This window comes from Hyla sarda, unplaced genomic scaffold, assembly GCF_029499605.1.
Source record: "Hyla sarda isolate aHylSar1 unplaced genomic scaffold, aHylSar1.hap1 scaffold_460, whole genome shotgun sequence".
NCBI classification, from domain to species: Eukaryota; Metazoa; Chordata; class Amphibia; order Anura; family Hylidae; genus Hyla; species Hyla sarda.
The window spans coordinates 66,090-80,884 of NW_026610473.1; the positions used below are offsets into that span (position 1 = coordinate 66,090).

The 14,795-nt window shown below is 46.3% G+C and overlaps 7 non-coding genes across 7 annotated transcripts; all 7 read right to left on the reverse strand.

Moving 5' to 3' along the window:
* Window positions 1–566: 566 nt before the first annotated feature.
* Window positions 567–757, reverse strand: LOC130335898 (U2 spliceosomal RNA). The gene has a single exon (XR_008877425.1). It is a non-coding gene; the product is annotated as a U2 spliceosomal RNA (small nuclear RNA).
* A 2,091-nt stretch (window positions 758–2,848) lies between these two features.
* LOC130335900 (U2 spliceosomal RNA) lies at window positions 2,849–3,039 on the reverse strand. The gene has a single exon (XR_008877427.1). It is a non-coding gene; the product is annotated as a U2 spliceosomal RNA (small nuclear RNA).
* Window positions 3,040–5,132: 2,093 nt separating this feature from the next.
* On the reverse strand, window positions 5,133–5,323 carry LOC130335901 (U2 spliceosomal RNA). Its single transcript, XR_008877428.1, has one exon. It is a non-coding gene; the product is annotated as a U2 spliceosomal RNA (small nuclear RNA).
* A 2,089-nt stretch (window positions 5,324–7,412) lies between these two features.
* Window positions 7,413–7,603, reverse strand: LOC130335818 (U2 spliceosomal RNA). The gene has a single exon (XR_008877361.1). It is a non-coding gene; the product is annotated as a U2 spliceosomal RNA (small nuclear RNA).
* Window positions 7,604–9,691: 2,088 nt separating this feature from the next.
* LOC130335902 (U2 spliceosomal RNA) lies at window positions 9,692–9,882 on the reverse strand. Its single transcript, XR_008877429.1, has one exon. It is a non-coding gene; the product is annotated as a U2 spliceosomal RNA (small nuclear RNA).
* Window positions 9,883–11,972: 2,090 nt separating this feature from the next.
* LOC130335903 (U2 spliceosomal RNA) lies at window positions 11,973–12,163 on the reverse strand. The gene has a single exon (XR_008877430.1). It is a non-coding gene; the product is annotated as a U2 spliceosomal RNA (small nuclear RNA).
* Window positions 12,164–14,254: 2,091 nt separating this feature from the next.
* On the reverse strand, window positions 14,255–14,445 carry LOC130335905 (U2 spliceosomal RNA). Its single transcript, XR_008877431.1, has one exon. It is a non-coding gene; the product is annotated as a U2 spliceosomal RNA (small nuclear RNA).
* Between the last annotated feature and the right edge of the window lie 350 nt (window positions 14,446–14,795).

Sequence of the window (14,795 nt, forward strand, 5' to 3'; positions counted from 1 at the left end):
AAGCATTTGTCTTTGCCTTTGCAATACCACAGAAGCAATGCATGGTCAATGTACAGCAATGACACACCTGTGTGAACAGCCAGGAGACCCCCCCCCCATGTTATGTTACATAGTTACATAGTTAGTACGGTCGAAAAAAGACATATGTCCATCAAGTTCAACCAGGGAATTAAGGGGTAGGGGTGTGGCGCGATATTGGGGAAGGGATGAGATTTTATATTTCTTCATAAGCATTAATCTTATTTTGTCAATTAGGAACATTCAGCACCCACCCGCTATCAAGGCAGCTGCCTATCATGTCATGCCCTACCTGCACAGGTGTGCTGGCTACTCAAATGATCCAATTAAGGAGGCCATTTAGTCAGCAGCAGCAGAAGTCCTGTGCCTGGACGCTCCAACAGCGGCCAGACACAAGCAGAAGCAGAAGCAGCAGAAGCAGCAGCAGCACCACCTTTTGTTTTTTGGCTGCAGAAGCAGCAGCAGCAAGGCCCACAGGGCTGGCTAGCTGGCTAGCCAGCAAGCAGGTAGCAATGAAAGTAGGAATCTTTCTTTTTAACCCTGTAAGGGGGTGGTGCACTGTACCCGAAGATACTGCCATATCGGGTCAATGCATAGGGCGACGGAAGCAAGCTTCGAAATCAGCCCCCGTTCTCAAAAATCCATTTAATATATGGTCCCCAGATAGGGGACGTATCAGATATTAAACTGATAAGAACAGATACTACACTTGATCTTAGCCAAAAGGCCGAGAAGCGATAACCGTGAAAGGGGCGGGCCCAACAAGGTCCCCTTCATGGGCACTATCACTGCTTGCTGTCAGGGAGGCTGCCAGACAATTTTCCATGCACACTCTGGGCTGGGGGGCAGTCAACCACCAGTACACACAGCAGAACCTAAACCCATACCATTATTGCTAAGCAGCAAGACAGGGGCCCATTGCACTCCCACGGGGCCTTTTTAAATGCAATCCATAACCCGGATTTGCCAGGAACCCTTCTTACTCCTCCTACTTGCATGTGACACTGGGCTTAGGATCTGCATAGGAAACACACACACAAGCACACACCTACCTTTGTTGCCTGCAGATGCCTCCTTGGCTGTCCCCAAACGGTATCAAACCAACACCCACGGGAAGCTGTAAGCATAGAGGACATGCCTGCACCCCATTGGACTTACCTGTGTGGGTTAAATCCGGGTTATTTGACAACCTATGGCGGTGATGGTTCTGCTCAGGCAGAGCAGTGCTGATGCTCCTCATAAAGCTGTCGCTGCTGTGAAGGTTCTAGGTGACATCACAAATCCCTATGGTTACATACACAACAAAGCTGGGTTGTTGTTGTTTACACTCTGCAAGGCCTGTGGAAGTGAGTGACATCATAGCACTGTAGTTCTGAGGGTTCTAGATGGATGCAACAATCTCCTGTTGCTTCTATGAAGGCCGTAATAGACGACATCACCAAACAGCTCCATAGTCACATACACAGCAAAGGAGAGATGTTGTTTACACCTAGTGATGTCAGTGGTATTGAGTGACATCATAGCACAGTGCTAAGGCTCCTGGGCCTGGACACAGCAGCGGCTGCAATATCTCAACGGAGAATACGTTTATATATATGTGTGTGTGTGCGCGTATATATATATATATATATATATATATATATATATATATATATTTCTCCGCCGAAATCACTTTTAAACCCATTTCCACCTTTTTTTCCCTTCTCTTCCTCTTACTTTTTTTTCACGTTTTTTTACATTTTTCTCCTTTTCGCCTCTTTTCTGGGCGTATTATTCTTCTTTTTCTTCTTTTTTTTCGTCTAATGCATACCCCATCAGTGCAGCAATGCTTATTCAATACCGCCAGCAGATGGAGACACTGGGGGATAATTTTCTAAGGATTTATACTGATTTTTCCTGTCTGAATTTGTCGCACAGAAAGTTGCAGGCCAAATATGTGCGACATTTCTGCGACTTTAGCTTCTAGAGCATTTTTACAACATTATACATAGGTGCTGAATACATAAAAAGCGACTGTTCAGCGACAGACAAGTCGCATCGGCTGAAAGTAGGCCAGAATGTCAGTCCATGTTGGAGCAGGTTTAGATACAGTCTAAAGCATAGATCTCAAAGTCTGTGCACAGAATTTAGCAAGGGCCTCGCACCTTCTGATGCATCAGGTAGGTGCACAATAGCATAGCCTAACCCTCTGTACTTTGGTCTATATTGATGCGGGACATAGACAGCCAGCTGATGACCAATCCATTAGTGCAATGGATGGCTGGAAGCATTTGTCTTTGCCTTTGCAATACCACAGAAGCAATGCATGGTCAATGTACAGCAATGACACACCTGTGTGAACAGCCAGGAGACCCCCCCCCCATGTTATGTTACATAGTTACATAGTTAGTACGGTCGAAAAAAGACATATGTCCATCAAGTTCAACCAGGGAATTAAGGGGTAGGGGTGTGGCGCGATATTGGGGAAGGGATGAGATTTTATATTTCTTCATAAGCATTAATCTTATTTTGTCAATTAGGAACATTCAGCACCCACCCGCTATCAAGGCAGCTGCCTATCATGTCATGCCCTACCTGCACAGGTGTGCTGGCTACTCAAATGATCCAATTAAGGAGGCCATTTAGTCAGCAGCAGCAGAAGTCCTGTGCCTGGACGCTCCAACAGCGGCCAGACACAAGCAGAAGCAGAAGCAGCAGAAGCAGCAGCAGCACCACCTTTTGTTTTTTGGCTGCAGAAGCAGCAGCAGCAAGGCCCACAGGGCTGGCTAGCTGGCTAGCCAGCAAGCAGGTAGCAATGAAAGTAGGAATCTTTCTTTTTAACCCTGTAAGGGGGTGGTGCACTGTACCCGAAGATACTGCCATATCGGGTCAATGCATAGGGCGACGGAAGCAAGCTTCGAAATCAGCCCCCGTTCTCAAAAATCCATTTAATATATGGTCCCCAGATAGGGGACGTATCAGATATTAAACTGATAAGAACAGATACTACACTTGATCTTAGCCAAAAGGCCGAGAAGCGATAACCGTGAAAGGGGCGGGCCCAACAAGGTCCCCTTCATGGGCACTATCACTGCTTGCTGTCAGGGAGGCTGCCAGACAATTTTCCATGCACACTCTGGGCTGGGGGGCAGTCAACCACCAGTACACACAGCAGAACCTAAACCCATACCATTATTGCTAAGCAGCAAGACAGGGGCCCATTGCACTCCCACGGGGCCTTTTTAAATGCAATCCATAACCCGGATTTGCCAGGAACCCTTCTTACTCCTCCTACTTGCATGTGACACTGGGCTTAGGATCTGCATAGGAAACACACACACAAGCACACACCTACCTTTGTTGCCTGCAGATGCCTCCTTGGCTGTCCCCAAACGGTATCAAACCAACACCCACGGGAAGCTGTAAGCATAGAGGACATGCCTGCACCCCATTGGACTTACCTGTGTGGGTTAAATCCGGGTTATTTGACAACCTATGGCGGTGATGGTTCTGCTCAGGCAGAGCAGTGCTGATGCTCCTCATAAAGCTGTCGCTGCTGTGAAGGTTCTAGGTGACATCACAAATCCCTATGGTTACATACACAACAAAGCTGGGTTGTTGTTGTTTACACTCTGCAAGGCCTGTGGAAGTGAGTGACATCATAGCACTGTAGTTCTGAGGGTTCTAGATGGATGCAACAATCTCCTGTTGCTTCTATGAAGGCCGTAATAGACGACATCACCAAACAGCTCCATAGTCACATACACAGCAAAGGAGAGATGTTGTTTACACCTAGTGATGTCAGTGGTATTGAGTGACATCATAGCACAGTGCTAAGGCTCCTGGGCCTGGACACAGCAGCGGCTGCAATATCTCAACGGAGAATACGTTTATATATATGTGTGTGTGTGCGCGTATATATATATATATATATATATATATATATATATATATATATATTTCTCCGCCGAAATCACTTATAAACCCATTTCCACCTTTTTTTCCCTTCTCTTCCTCTTACTTTTTTTTCACGTTTTTTTACGTTTTTCTCCTTTTCGCCTCTTTTCTGGGCGTATTATTCTTCTTTTTCTTCTTTTTTTTCGTCTAATGCATACCCCATCAGTGCAGCAATGCTTATTCAATACCGCCAGCAGATGGAGACACTGGGGGATAATTTTCTAAGGATTTATACTGATTTTTCCTGTCTGAATTTGTCGCACAGAAAGTTGCAGGCCAAATATGTGCGACATTTCTGCGACTTTAGCTTCTAGAGCATTTTTACAACATTATACATAGGTGCTGAATACATAAAAAGCGACTGTTCAGCGACAGACAAGTCGCATCGGCTGAAAGTAGGCCAGAATGTCAGTCCATGTTGGAGCAGGTTTAGATACAGTCTAAAGCATAGATCTCAAAGTCTGTGCACAGAATTTAGCAAGGGCCTCGCACCTTCTGATGCATCAGGTAGGTGCACAATAGCATAGCCTAACCCTCTGTACTTTGGTCTATATTGATGCGGGACATAGACAGCCAGCTGATGACCAATCCATTAGTGCAATGGATGGCTGGAAGCATTTGTCTTTGCCTTTGCAATACCACAGAAGCAATGCATGGTCAATGTACAGCAATGACACACCTGTGTGAACAGCCAGGAGACCCCCCCCCCATGTTATGTTACATAGTTACATAGTTAGTACGGTCGAAAAAAGACATATGTCCATCAAGTTCAACCAGGGAATTAAGGGGTAGGGGTGTGGCGCGATATTGGGGAAGGGATGAGATTTTATATTTCTTCATAAGCATTAATCTTATTTTGTCAATTAGGAACATTCAGCACCCACCCGCTATCAAGGCAGCTGCCTATCATGTCATGCCCTACCTGCACAGGTGTGCTGGCTACTCAAATGATCCAATTAAGGAGGCCATTTAGTCAGCAGCAGCAGAAGTCCTGTGCCTGGACGCTCCAACAGCGGCCAGACACAAGCAGAAGCAGAAGCAGCAGAAGCAGCAGCAGCACCACCTTTTGTTTTTTGGCTGCAGAAGCAGCAGCAGCAAGGCCCACAGGGCTGGCTAGCTGGCTAGCCAGCAAGCAGGTAGCAATGAAAGTAGGAATCTTTCTTTTTAACCCTGTAAGGGGGTGGTGCACTGTACCCGAAGATACTGCCATATCGGGTCAATGCATAGGGCGACGGAAGCAAGCTTCGAAATCAGCCCCCGTTCTCAAAAATCCATTTAATATATGGTCCCCAGATAGGGGACGTATCAGATATTAAACTGATAAGAACAGATACTACACTTGATCTTAGCCAAAAGGCCGAGAAGCGATAACCGTGAAAGGGGCGGGCCCAACAAGGTCCCCTTCATGGGCACTATCACTGCTTGCTGTCAGGGAGGCTGCCAGACAATTTTCCATGCACACTCTGGGCTGGGGGGCAGTCAACCACCAGTACACACAGCAGAACCTAAACCCATACCATTATTGCTAAGCAGCAAGACAGGGGCCCATTGCACTCCCACGGGGCCTTTTTAAATGCAATCCATAACCCGGATTTGCCAGGAACCCTTCTTACTCCTCCTACTTGCATGTGACACTGGGCTTAGGATCTGCATAGGAAACACACACACAAGCACACACCTACCTTTGTTGCCTGCAGATGCCTCCTTGGCTGTCCCCAAACGGTATCAAACCAACACCCACGGGAAGCTGTAAGCATAGAGGACATGCCTGCACCCCATTGGACTTACCTGTGTGGGTTAAATCCGGGTTATTTGACAACCTATGGCGGTGATGGTTCTGCTCAGGCAGAGCAGTGCTGATGCTCCTCATAAAGCTGTCGCTGCTGTGAAGGTTCTAGGTGACATCACAAATCCCTATGGTTACATACACAACAAAGCTGGGTTGTTGTTGTTTACACTCTGCAAGGCCTGTGGAAGTGAGTGACATCATAGCACTGTAGTTCTGAGGGTTCTAGATGGATGCAACAATCTCCTGTTGCTTCTATGAAGGCCGTAATAGACGACATCACCAAACAGCTCCATAGTCACATACACAGCAAAGGAGAGATGTTGTTTACACCTAGTGATGTCAGTGGTATTGAGTGACATCATAGCACAGTGCTAAGGCTCCTGGGCCTGGACACAGCAGCGGCTGCAATATCTCAACGGAGAATACGTTTATATATATGTGTGTGTGTGCGCGTATATATATATATATATATATATATATATATATATATATATTTCTCCGCCGAAATCACTTTTAAACCCATTTCCACCTTTTTTTCCCTTCTCTTCCTCTTACTTTTTTTTCACGTTTTTTTACGTTTTTCTCCTTTTCGCCTCTTTTCTGGGCGTATTATTCTTCTTTTTCTTCTTTTTTTTCGTCTAATGCATACCCCATCAGTGCAGCAATGCTTATTCAATACCGCCAGCAGATGGAGACACTGGGGGATAATTTTCTAAGGATTTATACTGATTTTTCCTGTCTGAATTTGTCGCACAGAAAGTTGCAGGCCAAATATGTGCGACATTTCTGCGACTTTAGCTTCTAGAGCATTTTTACAACATTATACATAGGTGCTGAATACATAAAAAGCGACTGTTCAGCGACAGACAAGTCGCATCGGCTGAAAGTAGGCCAGAATGTCAGTCCATGTTGGAGCAGGTTTAGATACAGTCTAAAGCATAGATCTCAAAGTCTGTGCACAGAATTTAGCAAGGGCCTCGCACCTTCTGATGCATCAGGTAGGTGCACAATAGCATAGCCTAACCCTCTGTACTTTGGTCTATATTGATGCGGGACATAGACAGCCAGCTGATGACCAATCCATTAGTGCAATGGATGGCTGGAAGCATTTGTCTTTGCCTTTGCAATACCACAGAAGCAATGCATGGTCAATGTACAGCAATGACACACCTGTGTGAACAGCCAGGAGACCCCCCCCCCATGTTATGTTACATAGTTACATAGTTAGTACGGTCGAAAAAAGACATATGTCCATCAAGTTCAACCAGGGAATTAAGGGGTAGGGGTGTGGCGCGATATTGGGGAAGGGATGAGATTTTATATTTCTTCATAAGCATTAATCTTATTTTGTCAATTAGGAACATTCAGCACCCACCCGCTATCAAGGCAGCTGCCTATCATGTCATGCCCTACCTGCACAGGTGTGCTGGCTACTCAAATGATCCAATTAAGGAGGCCATTTAGTCAGCAGCAGCAGAAGTCCTGTGCCTGGACGCTCCAACAGCGGCCAGACACAAGCAGAAGCAGAAGCAGCAGAAGCAGCAGCAGCACCACCTTTTGTTTTTTGGCTGCAGAAGCAGCAGCAGCAAGGCCCACAGGGCTGGCTAGCTGGCTAGCCAGCAAGCAGGTAGCAATGAAAGTAGGAATCTTTCTTTTTAACCCTGTAAGGGGGTGGTGCACTGTACCCGAAGATACTGCCATATCGGGTCAATGCATAGGGCGACGGAAGCAAGCTTCGAAATCAGCCCCTGTTCTCAAAAATCCATTTAATATATGGTCCCCAGATAGGGGACGTATCAGATATTAAACTGATAAGAACAGATACTACACTTGATCTTAGCCAAAAGGCCGAGAAGCGATAACCGTGAAAGGGGCGGGCCCAACAAGGTCCCCTTCATGGGCACTATCACTGCTTGCTGTCAGGGAGGCTGCCAGACAATTTTCCATGCACACTCTGGGCTGGGGGGCAGTCAACCACCAGTACACACAGCAGAACCTAAACCCATACCATTATTGCTAAGCAGCAAGACAGGGGCCCATTGCACTCCCACGGGGCCTTTTTAAATGCAATCCATAACCCGGATTTGCCAGGAACCCTTCTTACTCCTCCTACTTGCATGTGACACTGGGCTTAGGATCTGCATAGGAAACACACACACAAGCACACACCTACCTTTGTTGCCTGCAGATGCCTCCTTGGCTGTCCCCAAACGGTATCAAACCAACACCCACGGGAAGCTGTAAGCATAGAGGACATGCCTGCACCCCATTGGACTTACCTGTGTGGGTTAAATCCGGGTTATTTGACAACCTATGGCGGTGATGGTTCTGCTCAGGCAGAGCAGTGCTGATGCTCCTCATAAAGCTGTCGCTGCTGTGAAGGTTCTAGGTGACATCACAAATCCCTATGGTTACATACACAACAAAGCTGGGTTGTTGTTGTTTACACTCTGCAAGGCCTGTGGAAGTGAGTGACATCATAGCACTGTAGTTCTGAGGGTTCTAGATGGATGCAACAATCTCCTGTTGCTTCTATGAAGGCCGTAATAGACGACATCACCAAACAGCTCCATAGTCACATACACAGCAAAGGAGAGATGTTGTTTACACCTAGTGATGTCAGTGGTATTGAGTGACATCATAGCACAGTGCTAAGGCTCCTGGGCCTGGACACAGCAGCGGCTGCAATATCTCAACGGAGAATACGTTTATATATATGTGTGTGTGTGCGCGTATATATATATATATATATATATATATATATATATATATTTCTCCGCCGAAATCACTTTTAAACCCATTTCCACCTTTTTTTCCCTTCTCTTCCTCTTACTTTTTTTTCACGTTTTTTTACGTTTTTCTCCTTTTCGCCTCTTTTCTGGGCGTATTATTCTTCTTTTTCTTCTTTTTTTTCGTCTAATGCATACCCCATCAGTGCAGCAATGCTTATTCAATACCGCCAGCAGATGGAGACACTGGGGGATAATTTTCTAAGGATTTATACTGATTTTTCCTGTCTGAATTTGTCGCACAGAAAGTTGCAGGCCAAATATGTGCGACATTTCTGCGACTTTAGCTTCTAGAGCATTTTTACAACATTATACATAGGTGCTGAATACATAAAAAGCGACTGTTCAGCGACAGACAAGTCGCATCGGCTGAAAGTAGGCCAGAATGTCAGTCCATGTTGGAGCAGGTTTAGATACAGTCTAAAGCATAGATCTCAAAGTCTGTGCACAGAATTTAGCAAGGGCCTCGCACCTTCTGATGCATCAGGTAGGTGCACAATAGCATAGCCTAACCCTCTGTACTTTGGTCTATATTGATGCGGGACATAGACAGCCAGCTGATGACCAATCCATTAGTGCAATGGATGGCTGGAAGCATTTGTCTTTGCCTTTGCAATACCACAGAAGCAATGCATGGTCAATGTACAGCAATGACACACCTGTGTGAACAGCCAGGAGACCCCCCCCCCCATGTTATGTTACATAGTTACATAGTTAGTACGGTCGAAAAAAGACATATGTCCATCAAGTTCAACCAGGGAATTAAGGGGTAGGGGTGTGGCGCGATATTGGGGAAGGGATGAGATTTTATATTTCTTCATAAGCATTAATCTTATTTTGTCAATTAGGAACATTCAGCACCCACCCGCTATCAAGGCAGCTGCCTATCATGTCATGCCCTACCTGCACAGGTGTGCTGGCTACTCAAATGATCCAATTAAGGAGGCCATTTAGTCAGCAGCAGCAGAAGTCCTGTGCCTGGACGCTCCAACAGCGGCCAGACACAAGCAGAAGCAGAAGCAGCAGAAGCAGCAGCAGCACCACCTTTTGTTTTTTGGCTGCAGAAGCAGCAGCAGCAAGGCCCACAGGGCTGGCTAGCTGGCTAGCCAGCAAGCAGGTAGCAATGAAAGTAGGAATCTTTCTTTTTAACCCTGTAAGGGGGTGGTGCACTGTACCCGAAGATACTGCCATATCGGGTCAATGCATAGGGCGACGGAAGCAAGCTTCGAAATCAGCCCCCGTTCTCAAAAATCCATTTAATATATGGTCCCCAGATAGGGGACGTATCAGATATTAAACTGATAAGAACAGATACTACACTTGATCTTAGCCAAAAGGCCGAGAAGCGATAACCGTGAAAGGGGCGGGCCCAACAAGGTCCCCTTCATGGGCACTATCACTGCTTGCTGTCAGGGAGGCTGCCAGACAATTTTCCATGCACACTCTGGGCTGGGGGGCAGTCAACCACCAGTACACACAGCAGAACCTAAACCCATACCATTATTGCTAAGCAGCAAGACAGGGGCCCATTGCACTCCCACGGGGCCTTTTTAAATGCAATCCATAACCCGGATTTGCCAGGAACCCTTCTTACTCCTCCTACTTGCATGTGACACTGGGCTTAGGATCTGCATAGGAAACACACACACAAGCACACACCTACCTTTGTTGCCTGCAGATGCCTCCTTGGCTGTCCCCAAACGGTATCAAACCAACACCCACGGGAAGCTGTAAGCATAGAGGACATGCCTGCACCCCATTGGACTTACCTGTGTGGGTTAAATCCGGGTTATTTGACAACCTATGGCGGTGATGGTTCTGCTCAGGCAGAGCAGTGCTGATGCTCCTCATAAAGCTGTCGCTGCTGTGAAGGTTCTAGGTGACATCACAAATCCCTATGGTTACATACACAACAAAGCTGGGTTGTTGTTGTTTACACTCTGCAAGGCCTGTGGAAGTGAGTGACATCATAGCACTGTAGTTCTGAGGGTTCTAGATGGATGCAACAATCTCCTGTTGCTTCTATGAAGGCCGTAATAGACGACATCACCAAACAGCTCCATAGTCACATACACAGCAAAGGAGAGATGTTGTTTACACCTAGTGATGTCAGTGGTATTGAGTGACATCATAGCACAGTGCTAAGGCTCCTGGGCCTGGACACAGCAGCGGCTGCAATATCTCAACGGAGAATACGTTTATATATATGTGTGTGTGTGCGCGTATATATATATATATATATATATATATATATATATATATATATTTCTCCGCCGAAATCACTTTTAAACCCATTTCCACCTTTTTTTCCCTTCTCTTCCTCTTACTTTTTTTTCACGTTTTTTTACATTTTTCTCCTTTTCGCCTCTTTTCTGGGCGTATTATTCTTCTTTTTCTTCTTTTTTTTCGTCTAATGCATACCCCATCAGTGCAGCAATGCTTATTCAATACCGCCAGCAGATGGAGACACTGGGGGATAATTTTCTAAGGATTTATACTGATTTTTCCTGTCTGAATTTGTCGCACAGAAAGTTGCAGGCCAAATATGTGCGACATTTCTGCGACTTTAGCTTCTAGAGCATTTTTACAACATTATACATAGGTGCTGAATACATAAAAAGCGACTGTTCAGCGACAGACAAGTCGCATCGGCTGAAAGTAGGCCAGAATGTCAGTCCATGTTGGAGCAGGTTTAGATACAGTCTAAAGCATAGATCTCAAAGTCTGTGCACAGAATTTAGCAAGGGCCTCGCACCTTCTGATGCATCAGGTAGGTGCACAATAGCATAGCCTAACCCTCTGTACTTTGGTCTATATTGATGCGGGACATAGACAGCCAGCTGATGACCAATCCATTAGTGCAATGGATGGCTGGAAGCATTTGTCTTTGCCTTTGCAATACCACAGAAGCAATGCATGGTCAATGTACAGCAATGACACACCTGTGTGAACAGCCAGGAGACCCCCCCCCATGTTATGTTACATAGTTACATAGTTAGTACGGTCGAAAAAAGACATATGTCCATCAAGTTCAACCAGGGAATTAAGGGGTAGGGGTGTGGCGCGATATTGGGGAAGGGATGAGATTTTATATTTCTTCATAAGCATTAATCTTATTTTGTCAATTAGGAACATTCAGCACCCACCCGCTATCAAGGCAGCTGCCTATCATGTCATGCCCTACCTGCACAGGTGTGCTGGCTACTCAAATGATCCAATTAAGGAGGCCATTTAGTCAGCAGCAGCAGAAGTCCTGTGCCTGGACGCTCCAACAGCGGCCAGACACAAGCAGAAGCAGAAGCAGCAGAAGCAGCAGCAGCACCACCTTTTGTTTTTTGGCTGCAGAAGCAGCAGCAGCAAGGCCCACAGGGCTGGCTAGCTGGCTAGCCAGCAAGCAGGTAGCAATGAAAGTAGGAATCTTTCTTTTTAACCCTGTAAGGGGGTGGTGCACTGTACCCGAAGATACTGCCATATCGGGTCAATGCATAGGGCGACGGAAGCAAGCTTCGAAATCAGCCCCCGTTCTCAAAAATCCATTTAATATATGGTCCCCAGATAGGGGACGTATCAGATATTAAACTGATAAGAACAGATACTACACTTGATCTTAGCCAAAAGGCCGAGAAGCGATAACCGTGAAAGGGGCGGGCCCAACAAGGTCCCCTTCATGGGCACTATCACTGCTTGCTGTCAGGGAGGCTGCCAGACAATTTTCCATGCACACTCTGGGCTGGGGGGCAGTCAACCACCAGTACACACAGCAGAACCTAAACCCATACCATTATTGCTAAGCAGCAAGACAGGGGCCCATTGCACTCCCACGGGGCCTTTTTAAATGCAATCCATAACCCGGATTTGCCAGGAACCCTTCTTACTCCTCCTACTTGCATGTGACACTGGGCTTAGGATCTGCATAGGAAACACACACACAAGCACACACCTACCTTTGTTGCCTGCAGATGCCTCCTTGGCTGTCCCCAAACGGTATCAAACCAACACCCACGGGAAGCTGTAAGCATAGAGGACATGCCTGCACCCCATTGGACTTACCTGTGTGGGTTAAATCCGGGTTATTTGACAACCTATGGCGGTGATGGTTCTGCTCAGGCAGAGCAGTGCTGATGCTCCTCATAAAGCTGTCGCTGCTGTGAAGGTTCTAGGTGACATCACAAATCCCTATGGTTACATACACAACAAAGCTGGGTTGTTGTTGTTTACACTCTGCAAGGCCTGTGGAAGTGAGTGACATCATAGCACTGTAGTTCTGAGGGTTCTAGATGGATGCAACAATCTCCTGTTGCTTCTATGAAGGCCGTAATAGACGACATCACCAAACAGCTCCATAGTCACATACACAGCAAAGGAGAGATGTTGTTTACACCTAGTGATGTCAGTGGTATTGAGTGACATCATAGCACAGTGCTAAGGCTCCTGGGCCTGGACACAGCAGCGGCTGCAATATCTCAACGGAGAATACGTTTATATATATGTGTGTGTGTGCGCGTATATATATATATATATATATATATATATATATATATATATATTTCTCCGCCGAAATCACTTATAAACCCATTTCCACCTTTTTTTCCCTTCTCTTCCTCTTACTTTTTTTTCACGTTTTTTTACGTTTTTCTCCTTTTCGCCTCTTTTCTGGGCGTATTATTCTTCTTTTTCTTCTTTTTTTTCGTCTAATGCATACCCCATCAGTGCAGCAATGCTTATTCAATACCGCCAGCAGATGGAGACACTGGGGGATAATTTTCTAAGGATTTATACTGATTTTTCCTGTCTGAATTTGTCGCACAGAAAGTTGCAGGCCAAATATGTGCGACATTTCTGCGACTTTAGCTTCTAGAGCATTTTTACAACATTATACATAGGTGCTGAATACATAAAAAGCGACTGTTCAGCGACAGACAAGTCGCATCGGCTGAAAGTAGGCCAGAATGTCAGTCCATGTTGGAGCAGGTTTAGATACAGTCTAAAGCATAGATCTCAAAGTCTGTGCACAGAATTTAGCAAGGGCCTCGCACCTTCTGATGCATCAGGTAGGTGCACAATAGCATAGCCTAACCCTCTGTACTTTGGTCTATATTGATGCGGGACATAGACAGCCAGCTGATGACCAATCCATTAGTGCAATGGATGGCTGGAAGCATTTGTCTTTGCCTTTGCAATACCACAGAAGCAATGCATGGTCAATGTACAGCAATGACACACCTGTGTGAACAGCCAGGAGACCCCCCCCCCATGTTATGTTACATAGTTACATAGTTAGTACGGTCGAAAAAAGACATATGTCCATCAAGTTCAACCAGGGAATTAAGGGGTAGGGGTGTGGCGCGATATTGGGGAAGGGATGAGATTTTATATTTCTTCATAAGCATTAATCTTATTTTGTCAATTAGGAACATTCAGCACCCACCCGCTATCAAGGCAGCTGCCTATCATGTCATGCCCTACCTGCACAGGTGTGCTGGCTACTCAAATGATCCAATTAAGGAGGCCATTTAGTCAGCAGCAGCAGAAGTCCTGTGCCTGGACGCTCCAACAGCGGCCAGACACAAGCAGAAGCAGAAGCAGCAGAAGCAGCAGCAGCACCACCTTTTGTTTTTTGGCTGCAGAAGCAGCAGCAGCAAGGCCCACAGGGCTGGCTAGCTGGCTAGCCAGCAAGCAGGTAGCAATGAAAGTAGGAATCTTTCTTTTTAACCCTGTAAGGGGGTGGTGCACTGTACCCGAAGATACTGCCATATCGGGTCAATGCATAGGGCGACGGAAGCAAGCTTCGAAATCAGCCCCCGTTCTCAAAAATCCATTTAATATATGGTCCCCAGATAGGGGACGTATCAGATATTAAACTGATAAGAACAGATACTACACTTGATCTTAGCCAAAAGGCCGAGAAGCGATAACCGTGAAAGGGGCGGGCCCAACAAGGTCCCCTTCATGGGCACTATCACTGCTTGCTGTCAGGGAGGCTGCCAGACAATTTTCCATGCACACTCTGGGCTGGGGGGCAGTCAACCACCAGTACACACAGCAGAACCTAAACCCATACCATTATTGCTAAGCAGCAAGACAGGGGCCCATTGCACTCCCACGGGGCCTTTTTAAATGCAATCCATAACCCGGATTTGCCAGGAACCCTTCTTACTCCTCCTACTTGCATGTGACACTGGGCTTAGGATCTGCATAGGAAACACACACACAAGCACACACCTACCTTTGTTGCCTGCAGATGCCTCCTTGGCTGTCCCCAA